This window comes from Callorhinus ursinus, unplaced genomic scaffold, assembly GCF_003265705.2.
Source record: "Callorhinus ursinus isolate GAN/ISIS: 27379988/994484 unplaced genomic scaffold, GSC_fseal_2.0 scaffold72, whole genome shotgun sequence".
NCBI classification, from domain to species: Eukaryota; Metazoa; Chordata; class Mammalia; order Carnivora; family Otariidae; genus Callorhinus; species Callorhinus ursinus.
Genome location: NW_027397134.1, coordinates 2452970 through 2475379, shown reverse-complemented (window position 1 = coordinate 2475379; position 22410 = coordinate 2452970). Strand labels below are relative to the sequence as shown.

Below are 22410 nucleotides of genomic sequence, written 5' to 3'. Positions count from 1 at the left end.
TTCCAACTTGCTAAACTGTATAGTTCCACAGCCCCACCTCCTCCTCACATCTTGTCTCTGAGGAATAGACACTAACTGTTCATCTCCTCTCAGCTAGCTGCATTGACAAGGGGTCAGTGTGTAATACCCTGTTCTTGACCATTTGGAAGGAGAATGTTGTTCTGCCTGTTCTTAGACCCTCCAGTGCGACATCCGGAGAGCCACCGAATGTTACGATGTTTTATGACTTAGGATTTTTTTTCAAGTTGCCCTCACTGGCAGTTGTAGAGTTTGGGACTTGGAATGGTTGGGAGGGAGGGAAAGTGCTAGGAGACAGGTGGAAGATTATCCCGCTGAGCTTGGAGCATCCACTGCCCGCAGGGAGTGCTTCCTAGGAATCCTGCCAGGGTCACTTGAGGTTATGTCTTCTGACTTGGAAATACTAAGCAACAGCAGGTCTCTTCAAAACCAGTTCTTCAACTAGATTGGATTGGGAAAAGTAGAAATTGCGGCTATTCCAAGGCCGTGTCATCCGACGCCATGCTAGGCATTGGAAGCAGTGCTCAGCAGTTGGAGGCACCTCATACTTTGATGCCCATCCCTTTTTTCCTTCTGAAAGTGCCATGTTGCCGGCTTGTTGTTTAAAAGGGATTCAGAACTAACTCAGTTTGCTTCCCCAACTCCCCAAGATCGCTTGCACTCCCCTAGGGTGGTGGGGGTTGGGGAGTGGAGGACCCCTGCTTCTGACCTCCTCATGGTTTCTCCTCCATCGAGTTAAATCACAAATTACAGTCTGTCCCTGGATGACTCTTTCCCCAGGCATCTGAGGGGTTCCCAGCTCTTGAGTATTTGTTCTGTCCTGCTAGGGCTACTGGTTCGAAAAAATTCAGTGCACGTAAACCAGAGGTTCTCAGCCCTGGCAGCACCCTAGAGTCACGTGGGGGAGCCTTTAAAAGTATAGGCTGCCCACCAGTTGCCTTTTCTATGGCTTGTGTGCTCTGTTTTCAAAGGACAGGGAAAGAGGGCCCAGAGAATTCCCACCCTCTTCCTAGGAGATCACTGAGAAGACCGCTTTGTCTCCAAGCAGTCAGACTCCTACCCAGTTGACAAAGCCCAAGTACTACTTGCTCCATGCAGCTGGCCTTAACCTGGCGTGGTCTCTGCAGCAGCCCGCATCCCTCATGTGGCACCTGTGGACTCCGTGCTGCCTCAGTAGATTAATCGATGCTGTCCATCTTCTGAGTCTGTGTGTTTTGCATCCCAAGTTAGCTTGGGACCTCCTGTGGGCAGGAGCCACCATTGTCCACCCCACCCCCACACAACCCCGGTTGCCTCCCCCGATGGGCACTTGGACTCTGAAACCGCTCTGTTCGCCCACAGCATGTCCCTGCCCCGCCCTGTACAAGGCCCCTTTTGAGTCTTGGGGTCAGAGGGGAGGGGAGTATAGCCTCCAAGTCAGTAAGGTCTAATGTCTGCTGTAGGAGAATTAAAGCATGACAATAAGCAGCAACAGGATGTAGTAACTCTGGAAGCTGATGGTGAGAGGACAGAGGAGGGAGCTCCAGGTCCGCATTTACCCCTCTCTCTTCAGACATCTAAACCTGAGCTTTGGTAGGCTCCTCCAACTCAAGAAGTCTTAAACCAGATTCACGTCTTTCCTCCTTCCCCCAGGCGTACTGTCTTCCATCAGGTACCTGAATCTCTGGCTGCACGGCCCAAGCCAGGAAGCCTGTGGTCCCTGAGTCTTCCAAAGTGCCCGCCAATGCCTGTGATAATCACATTGCACTCCTCTCTGTGGCCTGGCCCAAACCACCCTCTCATCTAGGGCAGGGGCCTGCCAACTTTCTGTCGAAGGCTAGACTGCGAATATTTTAGGCTTTTTGGGCCATAGGGTGTATCACCCTTCTTCAACTCTGCCCTTGTAATGCAAAAACAGCCATGGACAGTATGTAAACAAGTAAGTGTGTCTGTTCTGATAAAACTTTATTTACACAAATAGTTGGTGGGCTGGATTTGGCTGTTGGGGCCAAAGTTTGCCAAGCTCTGGTCTAGAGCCCAGATACACTTAATCAGGCTGTGCCACCTACAGGTGACTTTCTAGGATGCCCCTGATTGTGCCGCACCCATGCTTGAACACCTGCATGGCTCTCTGAGGCCCAGACCAGTGCAGCTAAGGCCAGTGACCAGTGACCAGCGACCAGTGAGAGCCGCCTCCTGCCATCTGTGAAGTGGAACCAGCACTGCTCATCTGCCTCCTGGTCATTAGATGGTCATGCCTGGGTGGAAGGGACTGTGCATAGCATGGATGTTGTCCATGGAAAGCGCTCAGCATAGGAAGACAGTTGCTGTTGTTTGCCATCAGATTGCCAACCCATACCAACTGAAAGTTGAAGGGTAAGAGCCGTGATGGGCTAACAAAAGCTGTTGGTGTCTGAAATACAATGAAGATAATGCTGGTTAGCTAAACTTCTCAACTGGCATGTGTTAACTTCACTGTCTGTCGTCTGTTGTCCAGAAAATACCATCTGTGGCTGTTAAACTGAATGCTGTGCTCACGGAAAAGCTCATAGATGCCCTATATGTTTTCCGTGATTAGAATTTGGCTCTCTAGATACCACTGCTAACAGGTTAACCCGAGCTTGGCTTCGTGACTCCTAATGGGGCACGCTAAAACCAGGCCTTTGCCTAGAAAATCAGCCCGGTTTTCCCAGAGTCCGTGACACTCAACCCTGGGTTGACTCTGTTTACTCCTTGAATTTCTGAGAAGCGGTAAAGCACCATGACATGCCTCTGCCTCGTTGATCCCTTATATATCCTGACACCACCTGCTAATCAGTCAATAGCAGAACTGCCTTGCACTCCAGACCGAGGGAGTTTCATGAAGTGGAACGGAGGAGTGGCTTACAGTGTTTATTAATGTATGTGCTAAACAAAAGCTTCGCCTCTGGGCATCCCATTGCACGCTGGCTCCCCGCAGCCTGGAATACTGATGGCCTGTTCTCTCAGAGCTGACTCCATTTTCCCATGGCCTGGGAAGCCCTGAAACAACTCAGCCTACCAAGAGGTTCTGTGAGTGTTTTGTAGCCATCACTCCAAAATGTCATTCCCAGAGAGGCACTGTGTAGGATGAGAGACTTCTCCCAAGTAAGGCTGGAGGGAGGCTTAGAATCAGGCCCCAGAACAGCCATGCGCAGACATCCTCAAGCCCTTCCATTCCTTTCTTTAGGTGAGTGGTCAGCAAACTTTCTCTATAAAGGGCCAAATAAGCAAATATTTTGGGCTTTGTGGGCCATGCAGACTGTTGCAACTACTCAACTCTGCCTCTGTAGCATGAAAGTAACCTTAGACGTAATGTAAACGAACGAGTGTGGTGGTGTTCCAATAAAACTTTATTTACACAAACAGGTGGTGGGCCGGATTTGGCCCAAGGGCCATAGTTTGCCAATCCCTACTCTAGACTCTTGCCCCAAAAAACAGCCAGCACTTAAGAGTGCGTGTCAGGTCTTGTTCTGAGCACAACACATAAACGACCTCACTGAATCTTTACAACTGCCTTGTGAGCTAGGCACTGCTATCACCCCCCTTTCTACAGATGAGGAAACTGAGGCCCAGACTAATATTGCCACATCCCATTACTGGAAGTGGTGGAGCCAGGGTTATAACCCAGGGAGTCACACTGGAGTCACTCCTAGCCGCTGCTCATCCCACCTCCCTGTCTTTCAGGAACACTGAGGTCCATGCCTGTGGCATTTAATAAGGGTCGAAGGAAGGAGCAGCCCTAATGATAAAAATTCTATCGAGGACCCTTTGTTCTTAAACACCCCTTAGGAGCAACCTTCCATGACTGATTCTTCCCAGAGCCCAGAGCCAAGAAAACATTTCTTCCTAGACAGTGTCGAATTTCCCCCTCAGTCTTTGGTGTCAGGCAGCTCCCATGTTGCAGTTTGTGTCCAGCTGAGGCAACCTCTCCAGGCAGTCTTCCTGGCATAACTCCTTCACCGCACCCCCCACCAAACCCAGCCCCCCCTTCTCAGCCCCCACACTTGATTTGTGCGATGGCGCTGTGCAAATGGAGGGTTTTTGCTCTCCTGTCTCCGTGCCTCCTTTGTACGTCACCTCAGAGTATTAGGGGGAAAAGGTTTAGCGAGAACTCTGAAATGCATGTGCAAACACAAACATTGTCTGCAATGTCGAGGTGAGAAATCAGAGTTGCAGTCACTCCTCACCTGCGGGAAATCTCGAGGCCTGTGAACATCTGGAAGGGAGCCGCCGGGGTGGTTTTGTTAACATGGCGCGATTGTGGGTAGTTCTCCCCCACCGCCCCCTGACCCCCCGAATTGTCTTCGGTGTTTCACATTACAAGAGAATCTTACCGAAAACTTGATTTGTACCGCACCAGGCCTTGAGAACCCTTCCCCATACGCGAGTGCCCAGCGTGCCTTTTATCACTGGGGCTAAGATCTTTTGCTTCTGCAGCTGGTGGCCCATGAGCTCACTCCTCTTCTGAGGCGCGTGCCAGAAAGCCGTCGTGGGAGGGATTTCAGGATTCCTCCCAGCCCCTTCCAAACCCAACAGGCTCAGATTTTCCACTTGTGCGATTGAGGTCAGCGCCTGCCTTCCGGCTGGCGGGCTCCCCACATATGGGAGCGCCAGGCCTCAAGCAGGGGCTTCTCCCGCTTGCCCTGGACTTCACCCCCCATCATCGGTCCTCTCCATCCTGGGGCTGTTTGTGCGCTGCCTGGACCCCAGGATCTGGGGGGCGCTCTACCCGTGGCTGAGGACAGCCTGACCCAGCCCTGGCTCCAGGCCACCAGGATGCAATGTTGGCCCCTGTGTTCACTCAGGCCTTTGTGTGAGTCGGGAGGAGTTGTCTGGCCAGGCGAGGGACAGTGGGATGACTGTTGCTTGTGAAGAACTTTGTTCCCTTCCTTGTCAGCCTACCCAGAGAATGTGGAGCTTGGCAGCCATGACTGCTGCTACTGAGTTTTACATCGCTGCTGCTGTCTCCCCCCCACCCCCCGAGAGGCCACGATGGACATGGGGGTTTTGGCATCCGATGCCTACATTCCGAGTCTGCCACGTCCACTTACTGAGCAGCAGGCCAGTGAGTACGTCTCAGCCCCTCTGAGCCCCTGTGTCCTGCCCATGAAGGTTGGGGTACTAACACCGACACAGAATATGGCCCTGGGACAAGAAATGTGTAAGTAATGGGTGAAAAATCTCTCCAGCATTGGATTTGCTGCTTAGTCGGTCTCCTAATCAGTGAGGGCGACCAGCCATCCCAGTTCACCTGGGATAGGGGAGTTTCCTGGGAGACTGGACCGGGACAGTCCTGGGCAAATGGGGGACAGCGGGTCACCTTATTTTCAGCCCCAAATGTCCACGTTCTTTAAGCCAGCAGCATTCATTTAAAAACAAATACAAAAGCCGAACGAACATAGTGTGGGGGACAAGCAACCTTGTTTTGTAGCCTCATGTGCCCCCGAACCAGCTGCCTAATCCTTTCTCCAGCCTTCATAGGGCACAGAAGATTTCGGGGTAGGGTGTGCAGACTGGGTGGAAGTCGCTCTCGGAGGAGCTGCTGACCTGGGGGGCCCGGCAGCACTTGGCTCAGGCCGGGCCATTCCATGGGGAGAGCGTGAATCCCTCCTCCACCTGAGCATCCCCTGCTATGGCTCACACTTCCACCCTGACATGGGCCCGGGGAGCGGGAGTTCTCACATTTCCATATCCTTGGGGAAACTAGGGCGCACACAGGTCAAGAAGCTGCCCTCCGCTGAAAAGAGGCAGAGCTTCCTGCAGCCAAGGGGCTCTCCAAAAGGGAGGTGGATGGCCTCATTCCATCTTTGCTTCGAGGACAGGGGCAAACCTCCTCACTGTGCCTGACAGGCCCTGCCTGTTGGGCCTGGCCACCCTCTCCACCGTGGCCCCTCGCCTCCATGATCCAGGATCCCGTGACTAAAGGCCATGGTGTCCCCTAGGTCCAGAGTCCCTTTCCCTCCCCCGTTCATCCTTCAGCCTCAGCCCAAGGTCCAGGTCCTCGAAGACCCCTCCCTTGACCTTCTGACGAGGCCAGCATCCCTCCCGGGTGCTCTAAGGGTAGGTGCCAGAATCACTGGCCACCACTGTTGCAGGCTTGGGGTCTGCCCACTGAGCAGATCCGTTCTGAATGAATGGAGCAGAGAAGCCCCGCATTTAACCCCTCTCCTCCCATGCCTTTTCCCACGGAGCAGCCAGGCCGTCTCTCTTAACCATTAACCGCCAACCATCCCCCTGACCCCCACCGGCAGCACGGCTGAGGCCACATCCCGGTAAGACCCCTTCCACCTCGATCCCCTCCCATCCTTGGCGAGGAAATATTTCTGTTTTATGACTAACTCTGCTCCTCATTTCTCTCGCGTTATCTTAATGAATTAACTGGGTCCCCATCGTTCCCCTGGCCCCCCGCAGTTTACAGGCTGTACGGCGATATCTACGATCTTAGTCAACCCCACGCAGTTGTTGTGCTGGTTCCTATTACAGTAATTGGCATAAACTTTATTCTTTTGCAGAGAGATTTTTTGGCCCGCTGAGACTGCATAACCATCTGCCATAAATTGAGACTAGTACGGCTTATTTTGGTGAATGCAAAATTGGATCCCATTCTTTACTCTGTGGCTTGATTCAACTTCCAGATGGTTAATCCACATGAAGTAATAGGAATGCACCACAGCTCTGCTTAGCTGAAGATGGAGACGTAATATTTATTTGCTGATGTGGAGGCCTCTGAATGCTGCCCTGTCGGGATGTCAATCTATAACACAGCAGCACAGAAATGTCAGCCTGTTTCATGGGAGCGGCAGCCTTCCTCCGCGTTGCCATGGGGGACCCCCGGATGTCTTTTTTTTTTTTTTTTTTTTTTGGTCTGCCCTTGACCTAATCTCAAGAGGTTTTGTTCTCTCCTGGGCTGTTTCTTATCAGCTACGTCTGCCCATGTAGCCGGCTTCGCATCTGCTTTGACTTTAGTGCCTGTGACATTTTCATTAATACTTCTTCAAGGTTGAGCCTTTACTTCAAATATCCTGCAGTTCTCGTAGCTCAGCTGTGCCCAGCTAGGGGCCGCCGGGAAATTTGGCTCAGCGGTATCGACAAGCTCAGTCATCTCCGCCCAGTTGGGCTAATCAATCCATTTTCATTTTTGCCTCTCCCCGGTCTATCCTGCCACGCTGGGAATGCTCTGAAGGAGATCTAGGTCAGCGGATTCGGGGGCCTTTGACCCCACTGGCACTTTTACTCCCAGGGGTCTGGACTGCCCCCTCTGCCTGGATTACCCCCCCCCCCCCACCAGCCACCCTTGCCCTTGTAAACTCCCAACCTACTCCACCTCTGGACTTCAGAGGTGGACCACGTTACCCCGCCTACCCCAGGGAGGACTGGGGCTTCCTGTTGGCCCCCACGAGACCACGTGGAACACCCACGTTTGAATCACTTGGGGAGTGTTTTAAAAATGCATACTCCTGGGTCATGGGAGACCAACTGTCGCAATTTGCTCAAAACTGTCCTGGTTTTAGAACTGGAGTCCTGAGTCCCAGAGAACCCCTAAGGTCTGGGCAAAAGGGGACAGTTGGTCACCCTACTTGGGCTCTACTCCCGATCTGCAGAAGGAGGACCCCTGAGGGCTCAGGCCTAGGGTTCTGCATTTTGGTCAGTTTCCAACAGAGACGCTGGTGCACAATTGAACTTGGGAACTGAAACTGGAAGCCATGAGTGCCCGCAGAGCCCATGCTCTCTCACTCGTGTGCCCGGCAGAGATTGGATGTATAGGACATTTTGCATGAATTTAGCACCAAACGCCATCATCGTTTACTTCTGTAGAGTGTTTGCTTCCCCGCTGACAGTGAGACCCTCCAGAGAAGAAAGAGGCTCTGCCCCATTCACTTTTGAATTCTTAGCTCCCAGCTCTGTGCCTGGCCCGCAGTCAACACTCCAAACAGACTGGAGGAATAATTAGATACAAGCAAATATTCATGGTAGGGAAAGTGACCCAGACCTGTTTCCCACATACTTTTCCAATGTTCTGGGATGGACTCTATTAGAAATTAGATCAAGGAAATTCTAGTTAGGGCAGGAATTAGATCTAGGATATTTTTTAAAGGAACGAAAACCTTGGAAGTCCCAAGATGAAACAAATGAGAAATTAGATCTAAGAAATTCTAAAATGGAATGGACAGGAACTGCAAACGTTCTACGATGGAATCATTCTTTCTTCCTTGATTGTCCCGGGAGCTTCTGCAGGCAGAAAGTACAAGAGGCTGGATGCCTTGTACCTGATTATCACAGCTCAACATCCCTTAATGCCTTCAAATGTTGAAAGTCTGCAGCTCCCCAAATAATCATAGCTGTGCATGAAGACGGACTCAAGTGTGAGGTGTCCAGGCTGGGTAGGGGAGGACCAGGGAGCTCAGAAAACAAGCTGGGCCAAGGGTAAAGGAGTGGTAGCCAGTGTCTGGCCCCGACAGGATCTCAGCACCAGGATCCTTCTCTTCTCAATGGGCAGAGCTCAGCCAGGTGATACCCCTGTCACCTGAGTGCAACCCCCAGCTTTATTCTAAGTGATCAGATCTCTCCACCTCATCTGTATGATAAAGATGGAAAGACTCTCCTCTGGATTGTGGTGCAAACGTAAAGGATTATTTGCATGGGTTTGCATTGCATGTCTGTGAAAACACTGCCCTTGGCTCAGGGTCCTGGTCTCACACCCTGCTCGCGATCATCAAGTTGGCAAGAGGGAACAGATGCAAGGAATAGAGTCTGCGACTGCAAAAAGAGCTGGGTGCTCCTTAAGGGATCGAACCCACAGGATTTAGTGGCCATCAGCACGCTTGTTCGAATGCATCATCTAAGGCCCCAGTGATAGGCTGTGGAAGGAAGCAGGAGACCTGGCTCAACGCCCCCACTCCCTGACTGGGTCAAGTGCGCCTCTCACTCCCTACTTGAGATCGTGTAGACTCCACCTTCAAAATAGGTCCAGAATCCGACCCTTCTGACTGTGTCCACCACAACGATCCTGAACCTGTCTAGCCACCATCCTTTCTTTCCGGGTGGTGGCTCAAGACCTTGCTAACTGGCCCCTTCCCCTCCCACAGGGGAGCCAGAGGGTTTCACTTAAGTATCAGACAGGTCATATCCCTCCTCTACTCAAAGCCCTGCCATGTAACTCATTCTACAGGTCTCCTTTACTGGGACCCTCTCTTTGTCCCCACCCCCTCCTAGACCTCCTCTCCCTCACTCCCCTCCAGCCACACTGGCCTCCTTCTGGCTGCTTCTCCAACACTCTCCAACACTCCAGGCAACTCGCCTCAGGGACTTTGCACTGGCTGTTCCTGAGGTCCAGAACACGCTTCCTCCAGAGCTGCTCACAGCTCCCTCCCTTGCCTCACCTGGATGCTCCAGTGTTCCCTCTTCAAGGGGGCCTTCCCAGACCACTTCACATAAAACCAGGCCCTCCCCCTATCTGTCATAGTTCCTTATCCTTCACAGCACTTATCACTACCTGCACAGTGCACGCGTGCGTACGTGTGTACTGCTGGTCTCTCCCAGCTGGATTGGAAGTTACATGAGAGTCAATTTTTCCCTGTCTCCATTCCCAGAGCCAGGTGTGGTCTGCACTAGGTGCTCAGGAAGCATGTGCAAGTGAGCCACTCTGATGTTTCTCCCATGTTAGACCGGGCTGGCGACTCTTGGTGAACCACATGGTAGCTGCAAAGATCACAATATAACCGAACAGGGCTGTCCAAACGTAATGATGGCCATTAGCATCTCTCTACCCCAGAGCGGTGATTCTGGAGCATTCTGTGTAATTGGAGCACAATTAAGCATATGGCAGTGTTTCCGCCAGGCCGTACATCTGATTCTGAGCTTCCTCAACGTGGGCTCTGGTTTCTTTCTTTTTTCCCCTGTAACAACAAACCTGGATCCACCATCGGGCAGGCCCCGTGGTCTGGATCACAGGGGAATACTGGGGAATGAGATTCATACTAACAGGATTTAATCCTGAGACATTGGGCCATATATCCAGTGGCGATTTCCTGGATTTTGCAGCCAACATAAATAACAGCCAGAGGATTCCCGCTGTGTGCCGTGAGATGCGTCCTGCTAGTCTGGGGCAGGAAGCTGCCCAGCCTGGGCTGTTATTGATGGACTAGGCAGGGCCTCCCGACGGAATCAGTGGAGATGCACACGCCCCCTCCCCCCAGTGCCAGACCCCTCACCGGCCTTGCTCATTCTTCCAGGAGTGCCAGGCACTGTGTAAAGCATTCTCGGGATGGGAGGAGTTTAGAGACCGACAGCAGAGATGAGAATTAGGAAACACGTTGGCACCCCATTCAGCCACGCAGTGAAATCCCTCTCCTGTACATACGAGTCTACAAGTCCTGTCTTTCTGACTGGACTTCGAACTTCCGGAGGGTGAGGTCTGCACTTCAGGTGCCCAGCTCCTGGAAAGTTGGAAGCCATCTATGGTACCTCATTTTTATAGAAGAGATACCTAAGGAAGGAAAATGTAGGGCAGGGTTAGAAATAACTTGCATCTCCACCCATGGGGAAGTGGACAGATAGCATAGGGGATGGTCATGCCCTGGAATATTATATAGTAGTTGGAAGGAGGAAGGATGAATCTCGAAAATTAATACTGATGGGGAAAAGAAAATTGCAAATAAGCCACAGGAGATGGTATCTCTTACGTTCATTTGAAAACCACCTACCCATTGTTATTTGTTGTTCTTGGATACATAAATATGTACATAAAGGGGTGGCAGGTGTCCTGGAACGATGAAGCTACATTAAAAACATGGTGGGCCATGTCCATGGTAGCAGGGAGGGGAACAGACTGGTGGGGAAAGTCTGGCCAGACTGATGATAATATCGAGCTCTCCTGGATGAGTGGCCTTGAGGGAATCTGTTAATTCCTGTGCACTGCCAATCAAAAATAATTCAGTCAAGTCCTACATTGGGTATAGAGATTACTTAAAAAAATATATCCCCCCCAAAGTAAGTCAGACTTTCAGTGTCTCCCAGCCTATGGTGGTATAGTCCAGGCCTGGGTCCCCTGAGCCTCAGTCTGCCTCTTTCGTGGGTTTTCATTAACTACCTGCTCAATTCATACAACTTATGCATTCATAAAACTGATATACTAGACGAGCTTGCTTGGCCAAAAAAAACATCCTTTACTGAATCCTGCAGATAAAAATCCACCTCCTAGTGCATCCTCCCCTCTCCCCGTGACAGTCTGTCGATCCCTTGATTTGCATGGAACACTGCAGTGTCTGCTTATTCTTGCTGTTCTGTCTGTTGCTTTTGCTGTTCTGTCTGCTTGTTGTTGCCGCATGAGTCTGATCAGCTATAGCACCCCATGCCTTGGAGGTCTTTTCTCTTCCCATGACTCAAGTTTTCCCTCGGTTCTTGTTTGTTTTTTGTTTTTTGTTTTTTCCCCTTCTCTTTATTCAAACCACTTGTCTTGAATAGCTTCTCTGTGCCATTAGCTCTACTGGGTGGGATCCAAACATCAATACAAGATCATTCCTCCCTTCAAGGGGGATTCAAATGTGATACTCCCCCTTTCTTAGGCAGGTCAACAAGCGTAAGGCAAGGCCAGGGGTGGAGGAACAGGGATGCCCACAGGGAGCGGTCCTCTGTTCCAAGCAGGAACTCTCATAAAGGCCACTGACACCCAGGCATGTATGCAGAGGAGGGTGGGCAGAAGGGAGAAGGAAGTGGAAACTGGGTTTATAAGAAGGCTGGAAGGGCCTGGAAGTCCACATTCCATTTCAGAGACAGCGGATATCTCCTCCTGTCTGCAGCACTCAAGGACTAGTAATGTGAGTTTGGGGGAAGGAGGGCCCCAGCTGGGAGTCCACACAGGTTGAGACAATTAGGAGGATAATTTGGGTTGAGTCATCTTGGCAGAGGCCAGGAGGAGAGTGTTGGGTGGGTGGGGTCCCCAATCAGCATAATTGCTCCAGACTTCTGCTTCTCTTTGACACAGCAGTAAAATAAGTTAATCCACGGCTTGAAAAGGGTTGAGTCTGCTCAGGCAACGTGGCATTAACAGCAAAATCTGCCCGAACCTGACACCGGGGTGACCTGGCAAGGACCCTGTCCTGGGGCAGGAGCAGAGAACATGGGTTGGGGGGGGAACAGGCATATTATATCCCTGCCCGGAGCCTCAATGCCCCAATCAGGAAAACAGGAATAATGCTGTGTTCTGTCAATTCTAAGAAATCCTTCCCTCCCCACCCTGCATTTTAATAGCTCTAAAATTGGGATGTGGTTTACAACTGATAGTGTCCTAGATTCGGTGAAATATGGTGCTAAGAAGAAAAAACTAGGAGAATCATTACAGTTTATAGCATACTTACTCTGTACCAGGCACTGTTTCCGGGAACTTTATGGTTTAATCCTCTCAACGACCCTATGAAACAAATACTGATTTCATGCCCGTTTTATGGATGGAAAAACTGAGATTTCAAGGAGATTCATATGCCCTAGTTTCCAAAGCCCGTGAGTAACAGATGCAAAATCCTGTGAAGTGGCCTTCTGATGCTTCCACGTGCACATGTCATTTGGAATGATAGTGTATTTAAATTTTCAGCCTGATTGCATAGTAGGTGCTTGATTGTTTCTACCATTCCAAGCTGCCCTCTGTTCGGAACATAGCACTGCCAGCCACGTGGACGTCCGAAAAATATTTGCTGCCTGCCAGACCAGATGGGTGAACAAACTTCCTGTAATCGATGCCCTGCAACATGTCATGGCCCGGCCCACCCCGGAGGTCACGGGCACACAGCTCAGTAGCTGTGCTCTCCAGCCAGGTGAGTGAGCAGGCTGGCTGCAAACACCAGAAGTTAACACCCCAGCCCCACCCCAGGAGCAGCCTTAAAGCAGGATGGGCGTTGGGGGATATACATACCCCAGCTCCCCCATCTCTCGGGGGGGTCCCCCCAAGTGTAATCTGCACAGCCTCCCAGAGGGCCCAGCAGAAATGCACCCCTGTTGCCCACAGTGGTACCCCACTCCTGAATGCATCCTTTATTGGCTTTCCTCTTCTCTCACTTCTCCCCTCCCTGCTCCACTTCCTGGATCACCTGCCAAACAAGGTGCTTGCCTCCAAGTCCTTGCCTCGGGGTCTGCTCTGGGGGGAACCCAGACTGAGTGTGTCTAGAGGCCAGCCAGCATAGGGTTGTCAAAGGAATCCAGTGATAATCCAGGAGACCCACAAGGAGGACAGGAGGGGCCAGGCCCTGAGATAACCATCAGCAAGATGCCGTTGGCTGCAGAGGGCACCCAATTCGGCTGCTGGGCGCTGCTCAGCCCGAGGGTCTGCTGAGGCTGCAGACAGTAGTAAAACCAAAACCAAAACCAAAAAAAAACAAAAAAACAAAAAAAAAACAACCCACCAAAAACGAGGAGTGACACGTGAATCCCTCACTTGCTGCCGTGCGCAGGGGTGGGGCTGACTCAGGGTGAGGCCTATGCTGGCCCTGACAGACACTTAGAAGCTGCTGCAGCTCTGAGACTGTGGAAACCACCCTGGGCTTGAAGCCAAGCTCACTGGGGTTCGGATCCCAGTTCTGTGGCTTCCAGGCTCTGTGACCTTGGATAGGTCACATGCCCTGTCTGAGCCTCCCTGTTCTCATCTGTGCAGTGGGGGTAATAAAGGTCTCTCTGTCACAGGTTGCTGAAAGGTTGCATCGAAATAATGTGTTTAAAGTGCCTCACACGGCCACTGCAGGGGCTGGGTCTGCCGGTGGAGTCGAATACCGGCTTTGAGGAATTACAACATCTGAGTTTCCATTTCCTTTTATCTGAAAAACAGGGGGGCGGGGAATACCCTCACCATGGAGGTATTGTAACGATTAAAAGAGATCATATACAAGAAGCTGTGTGGGTCCGTGTGTAGTGGCCACACAGCAAATGTTAGCTGGAACCATTGGTGTTAGGAGCCAGTCAAATTTATTTTATTCCCCGGACCCTTGCTATGTTCCTGTCACACTGATCTTTTTGGGTCCTACCACAGTGCCTTTGCACATGCTGTTTCTACTGCCTGGAATACTCTCTCTTTGCTTTGTTACCTCCCTGGACCTTTAGCTCTTAGCCTGTATGGCACTCCCTCAGGGAAGCCCTCTGTGGCCCCACATTCTCTTGGCATCATGTACCCCTCCTTGTCTTCTGACTGTATAGCTTCATGGGTCAGGAAGTGTAAAGAAGAGAATATAAGTCCATGGCCTAGCAGAGCCAGCGCTGTCTGCAGACAGAAGTTACTTCTTCTACTTCCCTCAGAAGAAGGGTCTCTTTTTACCTGCACTGGTGACACTCTAGAACTCTCCCCTGAACCTGCGGCCTGGGGATGCGCTGTGGTTATGAGGCCGTTGTGTACCTCAAAGAGCCAACTCATGTTGGCTCGCCTGGCAGTGCGGCCCCAGTGGGTGCGGGGGGGCCTTTGTTCTTGAGACTCTCGCACGAGTCAGGCTGCGGCAGTGCGGATATGTTCCAGGCCGTTCCTGTCTGTTGCGGAGCCTCCTCTGGCCAATGTCCCTCCTGGTCTGCAGCGGGAGACTTGAGACCAAGTCTTGGGGCAGGGGTACAGGGTGGAGGGACGGTGAGGACGCAGGAATGGTCGGCAAGGGGAAGAGAAGGCCCCGGAGGCAAGAGTTTTGTCTTCAGCTCTCAGGAGGGTGGCAGAAGGTGCTGGCTCAGGCCAGGGAGGGCACCCAGCTCCCCGCAGGGGCTCACGGTCCCCCTCAGAGTCAGCTGCCCAGACTGTCCGAGCAGCACCGTGTGCAAATGGCTGCCCTCCCTGGCCTCAATGTCCTCATCTCTAAAATGGGAATAATAGTACCGGTGGGATGAGGGGATGTAACTGTAAAGAAACTTTAAAAACGAGCTGAGGTGTTGTCACCCTGACCCCACAGAGATGTCCTTCCTGCACTCTGGTCCTGTCCCTCCCCCTCTTGTCCTGTGTGTGCACACTTAGCTTACTGGGCCACAGGCACAGTGCACGTTCTGCTATTCCTAACCTTCCATCCCATTCCACTTCCCATGTGCCTATGTGCTTCTCCAGGTTTGCGGTTTTCATGGTTGCTAGATAGTCCGAGCAGTGGTGTCTCCTGAGTAACTAAAGCGTGCACGCACACACGCTCACACATATACACACTTGCACGCTCACACACACACACATACACTTGCACGCACACACATACACATACACACCTATACACATGTACACACTCGCATACACACACACACAGTCTTTGCCACCTCTGAGGTGTTCCCATTGTTCCTAGATTCCCACCACGACAACAGCACTAGAACGAACATCGTCATATGGATAATTTGTTTTTCCCACTTTTGAATTCTCTCCTGAGAATAAAATCCAAAGTGGGAGATCTCTGAATCTTGTTCTGTCATTTTGCCATCTTGAGGGGGTTGAGGATGGCATTCCTTGCTGGGCTGTTCAACAAAGGGACAGGCTGGCTTGGGTGGCAGTGAGCCTCCTGTGCCTGGAGGTGTGCAGGACCATGGGGGCAGCCAACCGTTAATCTGACAACAATTCACTGGGCCTCACAGTGAGCACACAGGCGACACGGCCCTTGGCTTCCTGGAGCTCACAGCCCAGGGGGCAATGGCCCACAGTGAGTGCCATGCTGTGCTGTGAGGGGACACTCAGGGCTGTTTGCTGCCCTGCTTATGCCATGAGGACCCCATTCCAGTGGTCACGGCTCTGCGAGTCAGGACGCATCTGTGCCTGGGCGCTGAGTCCCTGGCGCCTCACATGTTTCACAGCACCCAGCAACCTGTGGCCCTCTCTTCATGTCTCCCACACGAAGTAATGTGTTCTGGGGGCTTCCAGGCCCCGTTCAGTCCTGACTCTAGACCAGAAGTTGCTTGAGGCTTCCCCTCTCTTAGTTAGTGGATACTGAGATGATGCTTGCAGGAAAGCAGCTTCTAGAGAGTCACTTATATTTTTGAGACTCCATGGGTATCTTCTCTGGGTTGTTACCAAGGAGTGTGCATAGCTCCCACCTGCAGGGGTATTGTGAGCTGTTGGCCATCGCAGTTGTCTGAAGGAAGTCTGGAGAACTGACTCCCTTTGGGTTACTGTGTGACTTCCTGCCAGTCACTTTACCTCTCTGTTTCCACTTCAGGGAAGCGGGAATGGTAATCCTGTGGAATCCAGTTCCAGCCCAAGGCTGGGCTACTTTGCTCCTTCCCCTTCATGGTCCATGATCAAGGTTTCTAGAAATAGAATCCGGATTTTCCTTTGGGGACCAGTTCCCCTACCATCTCAGACCGTGGCTTTGGAGTGGGGCTGATTCCACTCCCTAACTCCAAGTGTGGGTCTTGATGTAGACCTGGCCAATGAGATACTACTGTGATTGGCTGAGAAATGGGTCTATCCAAGCCAGCAAGTGGCAGCACTAGCACTTAGGTTGAAAATAGTGTGTGACATGCATTCTCTTCCTGGTGCAGTTGCTAAGCCACAGAGCCAAGCCTTGAGCTTCTGGGGGCAATCTTATCATCAAAGATAGAGGATCTATCTGGAAAGATGCCAGAACAGAGCCAAGACATGGAGAGAGACTGGTTTCTTAATTAAGCGCCTGGATGCAGCCATGCCTGAAGCTAACGCAATTATGTAAGTTAATGCATTTCCAAGCCAGTTTGAGCTTGGCTTCTTTTGCTTTCTTCCTAACTGTTCTGTTGACTCCAGTCACAGCCCCTTCCAGTGTAACTACTGACTAGGAGCTGGACTCATCTTTCCAAAATACAAATTTAACCCTGTAACTGCTGTTTAAATCCTCCCATGGCTCCCCAGTGCCTTCAGGATAAAGTCCAAATTCCTTAGCCTGGTGTTCAAGCCCCCCAGAACTGGGCCTGTCAACAGCAGTTTCCTTTCCTGCTCTGTCCCTCAAGGGCATTTTATTCAGGTACACACTCATCAGTCCCCACAACATTATGCCCTGCCTCATGCCGTTCCCTCAGCTTCAGTGCTTGTCTCCATTGAACTTCCATTCTGTGTTCAGCTCTCCAAGGCCATTCCCAGTGGAGCTGGGTAGAGCTTTGCACACTGAAATTACTTGCTCATAGAATCGGTAGGAGGGTGTGTTATAAAACGCAGATCCCTCATCCACTGAGTTGGATTCTCTAGGGATAGGGCCCAGGGATCTCTGATTTTAATAAAAGCCTGTGAGGGTCTTCCACTCTCCTGCTGTTTGACTTCCCCCACTGAGTCTCAGTTGCCTGCTCTGTCAAATGGGCATAATATCCCTGAAAAGATGATTTATTTATATAAAGCCTTAGCATGACAAGGGGCACTTAGAAGACGGTCTATAATGGCTGTGATAGTCATCATTATTACTCTGTCTTGTAGGGTGACCAGCTCTCCCTGTTCACCGTGGACTGAGGGGTTTCCTTGAATGTGAGGCTTTCAGTTTTAATGCTGGGAAGGTCTCAGGCAAGTTAGGATGATTTGGGTACTCTACATCCCTTGCTCCCACCCACCCCCGGATCAAACATCTTGCTTACTGGCTTCCCTGGCCAATAGGAATCACTAAATCGGGGGCCCCAGCAGAAGGGCTGTAAACTCAGTGAACAAAAGCAAAAACCATTTTTGAAAATATTAAGAAATGATGTTTTCCTTCCAGGAGTCATGTGGTCTGCATGTTGCCCTTCATCCCACTGAAGGGGTCACATTATGACCCCCACCCTACATTCCCTGGCCTCTCAGCCTCACTCACATACATGATGGGGCACAGGAAACCACGTTGACCTAACTCTGGCCTGAGTTTTCTGAGTTCTTGATGCTCTAAACTCTACCTCTAAATATTCCCTCCATTGGAGTCTTGAGAATTTTTTTTCTTCCCCTGCACTGAGTTCCTGGATTTATTTTGAGCCAAAGAGCTTCTCACCCAAACTCCTCTGCCTCCTTTAAAACCCAAGGCCACGTCCAACCTTGTGGGCCCAAACCACGCTTACATAACCTGCAGTGACACTAAGTGTTTGTGAGGCTGGCCAGAGCGGGGCTGGGGCCTCCTGCGCTTGAGCACAGGGCACATTCTGTCCTGCAAAATGATGCTGTTTGGTGTGTGTGTGTGTGTGTGTGTGTGTGCGCACGCATGTGTGTTTTTCCCCTCCTGAAATTCAAAAACAGCTCCTTTTGCTCAAGCTGTCAAAAAGAAGAGGAGAAAAAACAACAACAACAACAACAACAAATGTCTGCAATAATTTCAGTGTTGGGCCCAGATCAAGAATTGCAAATGCTAAGAGAATATTTTCCAAAGTTGTGAGGCGAGTAGGAGTCGCTGAGTTATGGGAAATCGGAGGCTGACCTTGTATAATTTCCAGGGGCCCTCTCTCCTGGCTTGTGCCTCAACGGTGGTGATGAGATTTTTCTTTGATCATCATCGCTTTCACAATGATCTGGTCCCTTCCAGACCAGACCATGCGCCAGGCGCTTTTATCTCTCATCTTATTTCTTCCTTGCAAGCAGGTCCTCTTCTTATCCCATTTTGCTTAGGAGAAAAATCAAGTTCAGAGATGTTGAAGGGACTTGTTCCAGGTCAGTATATTGGTTATGGGAGAGTGGTGATTTGAATCCAGTTCTCCCTGACTCCAAAGTCCAGACTTTCACCAGCACGTGATGTGGATGTAAGCACCTACTGTGTGCAGATAGATATGGTTTCATCTTTCCTGTGGCTTTCTTGCTGAATATCCAGGTAACATGTAGCTTTCAAACTTCTAACCTGTCTTCTGAAAGTGGCATTTGGTGCTTCCGAGGGGGGAGTTATGTTCAGGAGGGTGACACCTGGAGCCATACTGTGCGCCTCACATAGATGAGGCTGTGATGAATGCCCCTATAACCCACTTCTTGAATGGAGACAGCTGAGGCCCAGGATCAAGCCCAAAGGGTCACTTGGCTCAGAATCTGCCTCCGTGAAATAGGCCAAAAAGAAAAAGAAACTGCCGGCCTGTTAAACACCTACAATGTGCAGGATGGACCTTGTCTGGTTTAATTCTTGCAACAACGTCTGAAGCCAGGTGCTGCTGCATATACCCACTGTAGAAATGGCAAAAGGGGGTTCAGAGAGGAAAAGGGATTGCCCAAGGTCACACAGCCAGGAAGCAGAGAAACCAGGATGAGACCCAGATTCACCCATTCAACTGGTGTGTCCTGAGCACCCACTCTGTGCTAGATGGGGGCCCTGGCAATATGGAGGTGAGTGAGACACACTTCCTGACCTTAAGAAATCTAGTTGAAGAGATGGGTCATTGACCCTTACAAGATGACAGCATTGGGATGGGGGTAGCACCTGGGGACAGGAGAGCACAAAGGAGTCCCCTGGACAGTCAGGGAGGGCTTCCTAGAGGCAGTGATCATCTATATTTGAGACCCATCAGTCTGGGAGGTCCGTCATGGCAGAGGGTGGGTTTGTCCTGGTCACCACTCTGTTCCCCAGTACGGTGTGTGGGACATTTCAGGTGCCCAAAATGTGGGCAGGAGGTCACTGAATGAATGGGAGAGGTCAAGGTCGGAGGCAGTGATCATCACAGAAAGAACAATGGCCCCCAAAGATGTCCAAGTCCTAAGCCCTAGAACCTGTGAATATGTTTCCTTGCATGGCAAAAGGCACTCTGCAGATGTGATCAAGGTTAAGAATCTGGAGCTGGGGGATTATCCTGGCTTATCTGGGATGGAGTCGCTGTCATCATAGGAGCTCTTCGAAGTAGAGCATCTTTCCTGAGTGTTCAGAGGGACATGTGACTGTGGAAGAATGGCCGGAGAGATGCCGTGTTGCTGGCTTTGAAGAGGGAAGAGGAAAGCCCACCAGCCTGGCAAGGGGGCAGCCTTGAGAAGCTGCAAGAGCCAAGAAAACAGAATCTCCCTCCAGCCTCCAGCAAGAAACACCTTAATTCTAGCCTAGTGAGAGCCCGACCTCCAGACCTGTAAAATAACAAATGTGTGTTATTGGAAGCCATTAGGTCTGGAGTAGTTTGTGATAACGGCGTCAGGAAGCAAAGACAGCGTACGAGCCTTGCAGGCCCGGGGAACAGCGTGTGTGCAAAGGGCCAGAGGTGAGAATGGACATACTGTGCCAACAGGAGCCCTGAGGCCGGTGTGACTGCCGCTTCCCTCGCCCTTACTTACCAAGACAGATTGCCAGCGACACGGGCGTGCCCTTACCCGCACAGGTGGGCACCTGAAGGCTCCCCTGGGTGCTCCCTGTGTGCACCCATACGTACACTCTTGAAAGCCTGCCGGGGCAGACCCATTGGCAGCTCGCGCTCAGAATACTCCTCCTCTCTGGCCTGCCTCTGTTCCAGGGATTTTGTGAGAACAAGGTGAAATAGGGCCCTTTGGAAAAAGGACGAAGTCTGGGCCAACCTAAGGCACGTCACCTGTCTGTGTGGAGCCCAAAGTTCTGTCCCTGTTTTGTTTTCATGGCCATAATACGATTTTTTGAAACAATGGGGTCTCCTACCTAAGCTTCCTCTGGGCCCTTTGAGGTCCTGCAGAGCCAAGAGCAATAGACCCGGAATGTGGAGAGGACAGAGATGCGTAGAGAGGTTCCCTCACTACCCAAGGGCACCCAGCATAGGGGGCAGAGCTCAGCTGGTCTCTGTGTCCTTTGATGCTCTTTCCTGTCCCGCATGCTGCCTCCTGCCCGAAAGGGGAGTGACGTACAAGTATGTTTTTATTGTGGCAAAATACATACAAATGGATCATTTGGACCATTTTAAAGTGATTCAGGGGCACCTGGGGGGCTCAGTTGGTTAAGCTGCTGGCTCTAGATTTCGGCTGAGGTCATGACCTCAGGGTCCTGGGATGGAACCCGAGTCCGGCTCCACGCTCAGCAGGGAGTCTGCTTGAGGATACTCTCTCTCCCTCTGCCTCTGCCCCTCCCCCCCACTCTCTCTCAAATAAATCAATACACCTTTAAAAGAAAATGAAGTGAGTGATTCAGTGGCATCGAGTACCTTTACAAAGTGGTGCAACCATCACTTCTAACTAGTTCCAGACTATTCTCACATCCAAAGGAAACCCTGTACACATTGTAACAGTCACTTTTTATGTCCCCCTTCCCCAAGCTCCTGGCCACCCCTAATCAACTTTCCGTGCCTGCAGATTTGTCTGTTCTAGACCACTTCACATAAATGGCATCGCACGATACTTGGTCTTGTGACTGGCTTCTTCCACGTAAGCGGAGCAATGTCCAGGTGCATCCGTATGTAGCGTGCATCTGTCCTCCGTGCCTGTTTAAGGCTAATATTCCACGTTTTGTTTATCCGTCCATCTGTTGCCGGACACTGGGCTGCTTCCACTTTTTAGGCTGCTAGGAGCGTTTTGGTTGGAACCCCAGCTTTCAGTTCTTTGGGGCATTTACCGAGGAGTGGACCTGCTGGGTCCTGGGCATGACTCTGCTTAACTTAACTGCAGATTTAAGTTGCGTCAGCACAGAATCTGGTGTAGTGGTGAAGGTCAGTAGATGTGTGCGGACATCTCCACCTGCTCGTTAGCTGCAGGCTGGTACACGTGCTGCTTGCTGTTGAGGATGGGGCAGGCAGCGGCCAAGGCAGGCATGCCCTCCAACCGCATAGACTATCTGGGAATGTGATGTGTCCCCTGAGGGAGCACTGAGCTAGATAACATCGGGGCTCCCTCTAGGAAGTGACGTACAGGTGATCTGTGCCGGGTGAGGCAGCCACCCGCTGGGGAAGAGGGATGGTGAGAGAATTTCAGGCAGAGGGGACAGCGCTGGAGGGAGGTTTCGATGTCACCCAAACTCCCATTTTATAAAGAGGGAGCGACTGAGGCCCCAGGAAGGGGAGGGACTGGCCCAAAGCTTATCATGGCTAAAGACCAAATTAGGACCCGTGTCCACAAGCTCCTGGTCCTAGCTTGAGACAGAGGGTGCTGTCCAGTTTTAAGAGAGCAGGAGTTGTCCCCCGAGCCCTCCTTGGGGAGTGTGCACGTATGTGTGGCACGCTCAGTGCAGATTTGTCACCTGTCTCACAGACTTGATCCCCGGCCCTTGCTCGGGTGAAGGGCCCTTTATTAAGCTCCCATCACATCCCCTAACTCTGACCACCTCCTGGCCCCCGACAGATGTGGGCACAGAGTGAGCTCTCAGTACATAAACATCGAGACTGTTTTCAGCTGCTCACGATGCACAGGACCTGGTCCCATAAGAAAAGTCAGAAGCTTAGAGTGGGCCTAAGGTCTCAAGATACAGTTTGATTCTAGAAAGATCATTTGGGTGGGGGGTGGGGGTGCCTGGGTAGCTCAGTGGGTTAAGCGCCCAACTCGTGGTTTTGGCTCAAGTCATGATCTCAGGGTCGTGGGATCGAGCCCCGTGTGGGCTCATTTGGTGGCTGGCAGATTCAAGGCTCTTGCTAACG

General features: G+C 51.4%; 1 long non-coding RNA gene across 1 annotated transcript; it reads left to right on the top strand.

Moving 5' to 3' along the window:
• Positions 1-1419: 1419 nt before the first annotated feature.
• On the top strand, positions 1420-21947 carry LOC112813177 (uncharacterized). Its single transcript, XR_003205464.2, has 5 exons — positions 1420-1936; positions 2069-2373; positions 4916-5179; positions 6531-12827; positions 16486-21947. It is a non-coding gene; the product is annotated as an uncharacterized lncRNA (long non-coding RNA).
• The last annotated feature ends 463 nt before the right edge of the window (positions 21948-22410 follow it).